Here is a 10,768-nt window from a genome sequence, read left to right on the forward strand (position 1 = left end):
TCAGTCACAGAGGTGTGATTTCCTCTCAGTCACAGAGGTGTGATTTCCTGTCAGTCACAGAGGTGTGATTTCCTGTCAGTCACAGAGATGTGATTTCCTGTCAGTCACAGAGATGTGATTTCCTGTCAGTCACAGAGATGTGATTTCCTGTCAGTCACAGAGGTGTGATTTCCTGTCAGTCACAGAGATGTGATTTCCTGTCAGTCACAGAGATGTGATTTCCTGTCAGTCACAGAGATGTTGTTTCCTCTCAGTCACAGAGATGTGATTTCCTCTCAGTCACAGAGGTGTGATTTCCTGTCAGTCACAGAGGTGTGATTTCCTCTCAGTCACAGAGGTGTGATTTCCTCTCAGTCACAGAGGTGTGATTTCCTCTCAGTCACAGAGGTGTGATTTCCTGTCAGTCACAGAGATGTGATTTCCTGTCAGTCACAGAGATGTTGTTTCCTCTCAGTCACAGAGATGTGATTTCCTCTCAGTCACAGAGGTGTGATTTCCTGTCAGTCACAGAGGTGTGATTTCCTCTCAGTCACAGAGGTGTGATTTCCTCTCAGTCACAGAGGTGTGATTTCCTCTCAGTCACAGAGGTGTGATTTCCTCTCAGTCACAGAGATGTGATTTCCTCTCAGTCACAGAGATGTGATTTCCTCTCAGTCACAGAGATGTGATTTCCTGTCAGTCACAGAGGTGTGATTTCCTCTCAGTCACAGAGGTGTGATTTCCTCTCAGTCACAGAGGTGTGATTTCCTCTCAGTCACAGAGGTGTGATTTCCTGTCAGTCACAGAGATGTGATTTCCTGTCAGTCACAGAGATGTTGTTTCCTCTCAGTCACAGAGATGTGATTTCCTGTCAGTCACAGAGATGTGATTTCCTGTCAGTCACAGAGATGTGATTTCCTCTCAGTCACAGAGATGTGATTTCCTCTCAGTCACAGAGATGTGATTTCTTCTCAGTCACAGAGATGTGATTTCCTGTCAGTCACAGAGATGTGATTTCCTCTCAGTCACAGAGATGTGATTTCCTCTCAGTCACAGAGATGTGATTTCCTGTCAGTCACAGAGATGTGATTTCCTCTCAGTCACAGAGATGTGATTTCCTCTCAGTCACAGAGATGTGATTTCCTCTCAGTCACAGAGGTGTGATTTCCTCTCAGTCACAGAGATGTGATTTCCTGTCAGTCACAGAGATGTGATTTCCTCTCAGTCACAGAGGTGTGATTTCCTCTCAGTCACAGAGATGTGATTTCCTGTCAGTCACAGAGATGTGATTTCCTGTCAGTCACAGAGATGTCTCAGTCACAGAGATGTGATTTCCTCTCAGTCACAGAGATGTGATTTCCTCTCAGTCACAGAGATGTGATTTCCTGTCAGTCACAGAGATGTGATTTCCTGTCAGTCACAGAGATGTGATTTCCTGTCAGTCACAGAGATGTGATTTCCTCTCAGTCACAGAGATAGCAGGAGCCCAGGCGAGATGGAGGTTGGGATCAGGATCATGTTCAGAAGGCGCTAACTGGGAGGAAACTAACGGAACCATGCTGGAGAGAGCGAGGCAGATCAGAGCCCTAATGTCCCACTCTCCTGGAGTCCCAATCTCCACCTGCAGGGGGAGCTATTGAGTTACCACAGGGTTCTTTTGGTTGAGCCGATCACCACTGAGAACAACGCAGTAAATCCACCTTCTGGAGTGAGAGCCTTGGCGACCAGCATCGCTCTGAGCTATGGACTCTGAGGTGTTGGTGCCGTCCAGTGAGGTTTGAGATGGGGCCCCTACTCCCTCACAAAGGGTCAGATCTCTGCCAGCGTGACCCGGAAGCAGTCCGCTGACCTCTCGATGGCCAGGATGAAGGTGTCCTCGTTGGAATAGTGCTCTATGATATTGTCATTCATGTTCACCAGGATCCTGAGGGAGAGAAGAAAAGGTTCCTGTTTCACGAGCAAAAAAAAAAAACACTTTTGTACATAGTCCTGGATCTTCATCGATGGAATGACTCGCCCTCTGTTGTTCTGGTAGATGTTGGTCTTCATAGATGGAATGACTCACCCTCTGTTGTTCTGGTAGATGTTGGTCTTCATAGATGGAATGACTCGCCCTCTGTTGTTCTGGTAGATGTTGGTCTTCATCGATGGAATGACTCGCCCTCTGTTGTTCTGGTAGATGTTGGTCTTCATAGATGGAATGACTCGCCCTCTGTTGTTCTGGTAGATGTTGGTCTTCATCGATGGAATGACTCGCCCTCTGTTGTTCTGGTAGATGTTGGTCTTCATCGATGGAATGACTCGCCCTCTGTTGTTCTGGTAGATGTCGCTCTGGATAAGAGCGTCTGCTAAATGACTTAAATGTAAATGTAAATGTAATGTTGGTCTTCATCGATGGAATGACTCGCCCTCTGTTGTTCTGGTAGATGTTAGTCTTCATCGATGGAATGACTCGCCCTCTGTTGTTCTGGTAGATGTTGGTCTTCATCGATGGAATGACTCGCCCTCTGTTGTTCTGGTAGATGTTGGTCTTCATAGATGGAATGACTCACCCTCTGTTGTTCTGGTAGATGTTGGTCTTCATCGATGGAATGACTCGCCCTCTGTTGTTCTGGTAGATGTTGGTCTTCATAGATGGAATGACTCACCCTCTGTTGTTCTGGTAGATGTTGGTCTTCATCGATGGAATGACTCGCCCTCTGTTGTTCTGGTAGATGTTGGTCTTCATACTTCTCAGTCATGTCTCCTGTCTACAGGGAACATCAGTCACGTCTCCTGTCTACATCACTACAGGGAACATCAGTCACGTCTCCTGTCTACATCACTACAGGGAACATCAGTCACGTCTCCTATCTACAGGGAACATCAGTCACGTCTCCTGTCTACAGGGAACATCAGTCACGTCTCCTGTCTACAGGGAACATCAGTCACGTCTCCTGTCTACAGGGAACATCAGTCACGTCTCCTGTCTACATCACTACAGGGAACATCAGTCATGTCTCCTGTCTACAGGGAACATCAGTCACGTCTCCTGTCTACAGGGAACATCAGTCACGTCTCCTGTCTACAGGGAACATCAGTCACGTCTCCTGTCTACAGGGAACATCAGTCACGTCTCCTGTCTACATCACTACAGGGAACATCAGTCATGTCTCCTGTCTACAGGGAACATCAGTCACGTCTCCTGTCTACATCACTACAGGGAACATCAGTCATGTCTCCTGTCTACAGGGAACATCAGTCACGTCTCCTGTCTACAGGGAACATCAGTCACGTCTCCTGTCTACAGGGAACATCAGTCATTACATCGAAGTGGGAACAACGACGAATAGGAACCCAGTTAAGGGTTTAAACAGCAGCCAATCAGCAGCTCTAACTCCTCATCAGTAAGGGTTTAAACAGTAGCCAATCAGCAGCTCTAACTCCTCATCAGTAAGGGTTTAAACAGTAGCCAATCAGCAGCTCTAACTCCTCATCAGTAAGGGTTTAAACAGTAGCCAATCAGCAGCTCTAACTCCTCATCAGTAAGGGTTTAAACAGTAGCCAATCAGCAGCTCTAACTCCTCATCAGTAAGGGTTTAAACAGTAGCCAATCAGCAGCTCTAACTCCTCATCAGTAAGGGTTTAAACAGTAGCCAATCAGCAGCTCTAACTCCTCATCAGTAAGGGTTTAAACAGTAGCCAATCAGCAGCTCTAACTCCTCATCAGTCCTTTTAACGTTGTAAATGAAGACCCAGCTAGTGAGAAATAGTCACAGCATTGAGGAGGATTTCATTACATGCTGTTTAAATAGAGACCTACATCAGAACATGGCCATTATATCACCATGGAAACATGGCCATTATGTCACCATGGAAACACATAGGAGCTTATCGAAGCAGCCACTGGAATGTGTGGAATTAATATTCTTCCAACCCTCTTCTCCTACCCTCTTCTCCTACCCTCTTCTCCTACCCTCTTCTCCTACCCTCTTCTCCTACCCTCTTCTCCTACCCTCTTCTCCTACCCTCTTCTCCTACCCTCTTCTCCTACCCTCTTCTCCTACCCTCTTCTCCTACCCTCTTCTCCTACCCTCTTCTCCTACCCTCTCTCCTACCCTCTTCTCCTACCCTCTTCTCCTACCCCTTCTCCTACCCTTCTCCTACCCCTTCTCTACCCTCCTACCCTCTTCTCCTACCCTCTCTCCTACCCTCTTCTCCTACCCTCTTCTCCTACCCCTCTCCTAACATCTCTCTCTATCCTCTTCTCCTACCCTCTCTCCTACCCTCTTCTCCAACCCTCTCTCCTACCCTCTTCTCCTACCCTCTTGTCCTACCCTCTCTCCTACCCTCTTCTCCTACCCTCCCCTCCTACCCTCTTCTCCTACCCCCTCTCCTAACATCTCTCTCTATCCTCTTTCCTACCCTCTTCTCCTACCCTCTCTCCTACCCTCTTCTCCTACCCTCTTCTCCTACCCTCTCTCCTGCCCTCTCTCCTGCCCTCCCTCCTACCCTCTCTCCTGCCCTCTATCCTACCCTCTCTCCTACCCTCTTCTCCTACCCTCTCTCCTACCCTCTTCTCTCCTACCCTCTTGTCCTACCCTCTTCTCCTACCCTCTCTCCTACCCTCCTCTCCTATGGGCTGTATAGGGCTGTATAAGGGCTGTATAGGGCTGTATAAGGGCTGTATAGGGGCTGTATAGGGGCTGTATAAGGGCTGTATAAGGGCTGTATAAGGGCTGTATAGGGGCTGTATAGGGGCTGTATAAGGGCTGTATAGGGGCTGTATAGGGGCTGTATAGGGGCTGTATAAGGGCTGTATAGGGGCTGTATAGGGGCTGTATAGGGGCTGTATAGGGCTGTATAAGGGCTGTATAGGGGCTGTATAGGGGCTGTATAAGGGCTGTATAGGGGCTGTATAGGGGCTGTATAAGGGCTGTATAAGGGCTGTATAAGGGCTGTATAGGGGCTGTCCTGGTCCGGGTACGAGTAGTACGTCCTGTTCCTCCGACGTTGCCGTTCTGTCCTGGTCCGGAGTGAGTAGTACGTCCTGTTTACCCGACGTTGCCGTTCTGTCCTGGTCCGGGGTGAGTAGTACGTCCTGTTCCTCCGACGTTGCCGTTCTGTCCTGGTCCGGGGTGAGTAGTACTTCCTGTTTACCCGACGTTGCCGTTCTGTCCTGGTCCGGGGTGAGTAGTACTTCCTGTTTACCCGACGTTGCCGTTCTGTCCTGTCGATGCGTAGAGAAACCCAGCTAGATGTATATTATCCATGTCCTTATTCAGACACGACTTCAACAAACACAAGATATTACAGTTCATCTTTCTGTTTCCGAGTCTCTGGGATTAAGGTTGAAGTAGAACATCGGAATCCAAATCCAGGTTATTGATTGGCTGTTTTGACGGTTGAAGTAGGGCCAGTTGTAAATGAGAACTTGTTCTCACCTGGCCTACCTGGTTAAATAAAGGGTTAGTGTTATATATATATATATATATATAAATACCTGGTTAAATAAAGGGTTAGGGTTATATATATATAAATACCTGGTTAAATAAAGGGTTAGGGTTATATATATATAAATACCTGGTTAAATAAAGGGTTAGTGTTATATATATAAATACCTGGTTAAATAAAGGGTTAGGGTTATATATATAAATACCTGGTTAAATAAAGGGTTAGGGTTATATATATACCTGGTTAAATAAAGGGTTATATATATATATATACCTGGTTAAATAAAGGGTTAGGGTTATATATATATATATAAATACCTGGTTAAATAAAGGGTTAGGGTTATATATATATATATATATATATAAATACCTGGTTAAATAAAGGGTTATATATATATATATATATATATATATATATATATAAATACCTGGTTAAATAAAGGGTTAGGGTTATATATATATATATATATATATAAATACCTGGTTAAATAAAGGGTTATATATATATATATATATATAAATACCTGGTTAAATAAAGGGTTATATATATATATATATATATATATATATATATATATATATATATATATATAAATACCTGGTTAAATAAAGGGTTATATATATATATATATATATATATATATAAATACCTGGTTAAATAAAGGGTTAGGGTTATATATATATATATATATATATAAATACCTGGTTAAAAAAAGGGTTAGGGTTATATATATATAAATACCTGGTTAAATAAAGGGTTAGGGTTATAAATATATATATATATATAAATACCTGGTTAAATAAGGTGAAATTTAAAAAAGAAATTGACCAATAACCTGCCACTTTAGGGATTCTCTGAGCCAGGATGCTGCCGATGGTAGATCAGTTAGATCCTAACACAAGGTGAGACATCCTAACATGAGCGAATCACAGTGTGTAAATGCATTTACGTCTGAGCCAGAGAGTTTTGATACTACAGTAAGTGGATGGACAGGGCCGCTCTCTGGGGGGGATGACAAGTTGTTTTCAGGGATATGATCCCACCTAGTGGAACATATTTGTACTACATCTCTGAGAATTGATTCGGGGAAGGAAAACTGATTTCAGGACGTGGGCGGATTGGCCGATTGGCAATTCTGCCAAATGTCAGAGGGGCTGGGCCATCTTGGACTGAGGTGGGCTGTTCGAAAAAATATAGATATATTTGTTTTTAAAAAAATGTATTAATGATTTTTGCGCAACTTCTCTGTTCTCTATAATAATAATCTGTATTGAGCATTTGGCTGACCAATGGTGGCCGAGCTGAGGTGGTACTGAGGTGGCTGACCAATGGTGGCCGAGCTGAGGTGGTACTGAGGTGGCTGACCATTGGTGGCCGAGTTGAGGTGGCTGACCATTGGTGGCCGAGCTGAGGTTGCGCTGAGATGGCTGACCAATGGTGGCCGAGCTGAGGTGGCGCAAATTCACATTCGAAGTCAAAAGCACATCATTAAAAAGTTGAGAGACCAACAAAAGGGGTTTTGAGGTCAACGCTGATAAATGTGTGAAATGATCCGATTGATTTGTTTCTGCTGGTCCAGTGCCTGTGTCTGTGCCTGTGTCTGTGCCTGTGTCTGTGCCTGTGTCTGTGTCTGTGTCTGTGCCTGTGCCTGTGCCTGTGTCTGTGCCTGTGTCTGTCTGTGCCTGTGCCTGTGCCTGTGCCTGTGCCTGTGTCTGTGTCTGTGTCTGTGTCTGTGCCTGTGTCTGTGCCTGTGCCTGTGCCTGTGCCTGTGTCTGTGCCTGTGCCTGTGCCTGTGCCTGTGCCTGTGCCTGTGTCTGTGTCTGTGTCTGTGCCTGTGCCTGTGTCTGTGCCTGTGTCTGTGCCTGTGTCTGTGTCTGTGCCTGTGTCTGTGCCTGTGCCTGTGTCTGTGCCTGTGCCTGTGCATGTGTCTGTGCCTGTGTCTGTGTCTGTGCCTGTGTCTGTGCCTGTGTCTGTGTCTGTGCCTGTGTCTGTGCCTGTGCCTGTGTCTGTGCCTGTGTCTGTGCCTGTGCCTGTGCCTGTTTCTGTGTCTGTGTCTGTGTCTGTGTCTGTGCCTGTGCCTGTGCCTGTGTCTGTGTCCGTGTCTGTGCCCATTAACAGATCAGTTGCTGTGGTGCAGTGGAGGTAGGGAGGAGAACAGAGAATGACACTCACACACACTGACACAGATCATGTAGCCCAGGGCTGGCGTTGTATTTGTATTGATTTAACCTTTATGTAACCTTCATTTAACCAGGCAAGTCAGTTAAGAACAAATTATTATTTACAATGACGGCCTACCAGAAGGGCAAAAGGCCTCCTGCGGGGACGGGGGCCTGGGATTAAACAATAACATATAGGACGAAACACACATCAACACTACATAAAGACATGGGAGCAACACTTGAAAACACAGCATAGTAGCAACACAGCATAGTAGCAAGACAGCATAGTAGCAACACAGCATAGTAGCAACACAGCATAGTAGCAACACAACATAGTAGCAACACAGCATAGTAGCAACACAGCATAGTAGCAACACAACATAGAAGCAACACAGCATCATAGCAACACAGCATAGTAGCAACACAACATAGTAGCAACACAACATAGTAGCAACACAGCATAGTAGCAACACAGCATAGTAGCAACACAACATAGTAGCAACACAGCATAGAAGCAACACAGCATAGTAGCAACACAGCATAGCAGCAACACAACATAGTAGCAACACAGCATAGTAGCAACACAACATAGCAGCAACAGAGCATAGCAGCAACAGAGCATAGCAGCAACAGAACATGTCAGCAACACAGCATAGTAGCAACACAACATAGTAGCAACACAGCATAGTAGCAACACAGCATAGTAGCAACACAACATAGTAGCAACACAGCATAGTAGCAACACAACATAGTAGCAACACAGCATAGTAGCAACACAGCATAGTAGCAACACAGCATAGTAGCAACACAACATGTCAGCAACACAGCATAGTAGCAACACAGCATAGTAGCAACACAGCATAGTAGCAACACAACATAGTAGCAACACAGCATAGTAGCAACACAACATAGTAGCAACACAGCATAGTAGCAACACAGCATAGTAGCAACACAGCATAGTAGCAACACAGCATAGTAGCAACACAACATGTCAGCAACACAGCATAGTAGCAACACAGCATAGTAGCAACACAGCATAGTAGCAACACAGCATAGTAGCAACACAACATGGTAGCAACACAGCATAGCAGCAACACAACATAGTAGCAACACAGCATAGTAGCAACACAGCATAGTAGCAACACAGCATAGTAGCAACACAGCATAGTAGCAACACAACATAGTAGCAACACAGCATAGTAGCAACACAACATAGTAGCAACACAGCATAGAAGCAACACAACATGTCAGCAACACAGCATAGTAGCAACACAGCATAGTAGCAACACAGCATAGAAGCAACACAGCATCGTAGCAACACAGCATAGTAGCAACACAGCATAGTAGCAACACAACATGTCAGCAACACAGCATAGTAGCAACACAGCATAGTAGCAACACAGCATAGTAGCAACACAGCATAGAAGCAACACAACATAGTAGCAACACAGCATAGTAGCAACACAGCATAGTAGCAACAGAGCATAGTAGCAACACAACATGTCAGCAACACAGCATAGTAGCAACACAGCATAGTAGCAACACAGCATAGTAGCAACACAACATGGTAGTAACACAGCATAGTAGCAACACAGCATAGTAGCAACACAGCATAGAAGCAACACAGCATCGTAGCAACACAGCATAGTAGCAACACAGCATAGTAGCAACACAACATGTCAGCAACACAGCATAGTAGCAACACAGCATAGTAGCAACACAGCATAGTAGCAACACAGCATAGTAGCAACACAGCATAGAAGCAACACAGCATCGTAGCAACACAGCATAGTAGCAACACAGCATAGTAGCAACACAACATGTCAGCAACACAGCATAGTAGCAACACAGCATAGTAGCAACACAGCATAGTAGCAACACAGCATAGAAGCAACACAACATAGTAGCAACACAGCATAGTAGCAACACAGCATAGTAGCAACAGAGCATAGTAGCAACACAACATGTCAGCAACACAGCATAGTAGCAACACAGCATAGTAGCAACACAGCATAGTAGCAACACAACATGGTAGTAACACAGCATAGTAGCAACACAACATGGTAGCAACACAGCATAGTAGCAACACAGCATAGTAGCAACACAACATGGTAGCAACACAGCATAGTAGCAACACAGCATAGTAGCAACACAGCATAGTAGCAACACAACATGGTAGCAACACAGCATAGTAGCAACACAGCATAGTAGCAACACAACATGTCAGCAACACAAAACAGGGTACAAACATTATTCATGGGTTTCTGAATCTCAGTCTCTTCAGTCCAGCGAATGGGTTTCTGAAAATCAGTCTCTTCAGTCCAGCGAATGGGTTTCTGAATCTCAGTCTCTTCAGCCCAGCGAATGGGTTTCTGAATCTCAGTCTCTTCAGTCCAGCGAATGGGTTTCTGAATCTCAGTCTCTTCAGTCCAGCGAATGGGTTTCTGAATCTCAGTCTCTTCAGTCCAGCGAATGGGTTTCTGAATCTCAGTCTCTTCAGTCCAGCGAATGGGTTTCTGAATCTCAGTCTCTTCAGTCCAGCGAATGGGTTTCTGAATCTCAGTCTCTTCAGTCCAGCAAATGGGTTTCTGAATCTCAGTCTCTTCAGTCCAGCGAATGGGTTTCTGAATCTCAGTCTCTTCAGTCCAGCGAATGGGTTTCTGAATCTCAGTCTCTTCAGTCCAGCGAATGGGTTTCTGACTCTCAGTCTCTTCAGTCCAGCGAATGGGTTTCTGAATCTCAGTCTCTTCAGTCCAGCGAATGGGTTTCTGAATCTCAGTCTCTTCAGCCCAGCGAATGGGTTTCTGAATCTCAGTCTCTTCAGCCCAGCGAATGGGTTTCTGAATCTCAGTCTCTTCAGCCCAGCGAATGGCTTTCTGAATCTCAGTCTCTTCAGCCCAGCGAATGGGTTTCTGAATCTCAGTCTCTTCAGTCCAGCGAATGGGTTTCTGAATCTCAGTCTCTTCAGTCCAGCGAATGGGTTTCTGAATCTCAGTCTCTTCAGTCCAGCGAATGGGTTTCTGAATCTCAGTCTCTTCAGCCCAGCGAATGGGTTTCTGAATCTCAGTCTCTTCAGCCCAGCGAATGGGTTTCTGAATCTCAGTCTCTTCAGCCCAGCGAATGGCTTTCTGAATCTCAGTCTCTTCAGCCCAGCGAATGGGTTTCTGAATCTCAGTCTCTTCAGTCCAGCGAAT

The sequence above is a fragment of the Oncorhynchus nerka genome, linkage group LG14 (assembly GCF_034236695.1).
Source record: "Oncorhynchus nerka isolate Pitt River linkage group LG14, Oner_Uvic_2.0, whole genome shotgun sequence".
NCBI lineage: Eukaryota > Metazoa > Chordata > Actinopteri > Salmoniformes > Salmonidae > Oncorhynchus > Oncorhynchus nerka.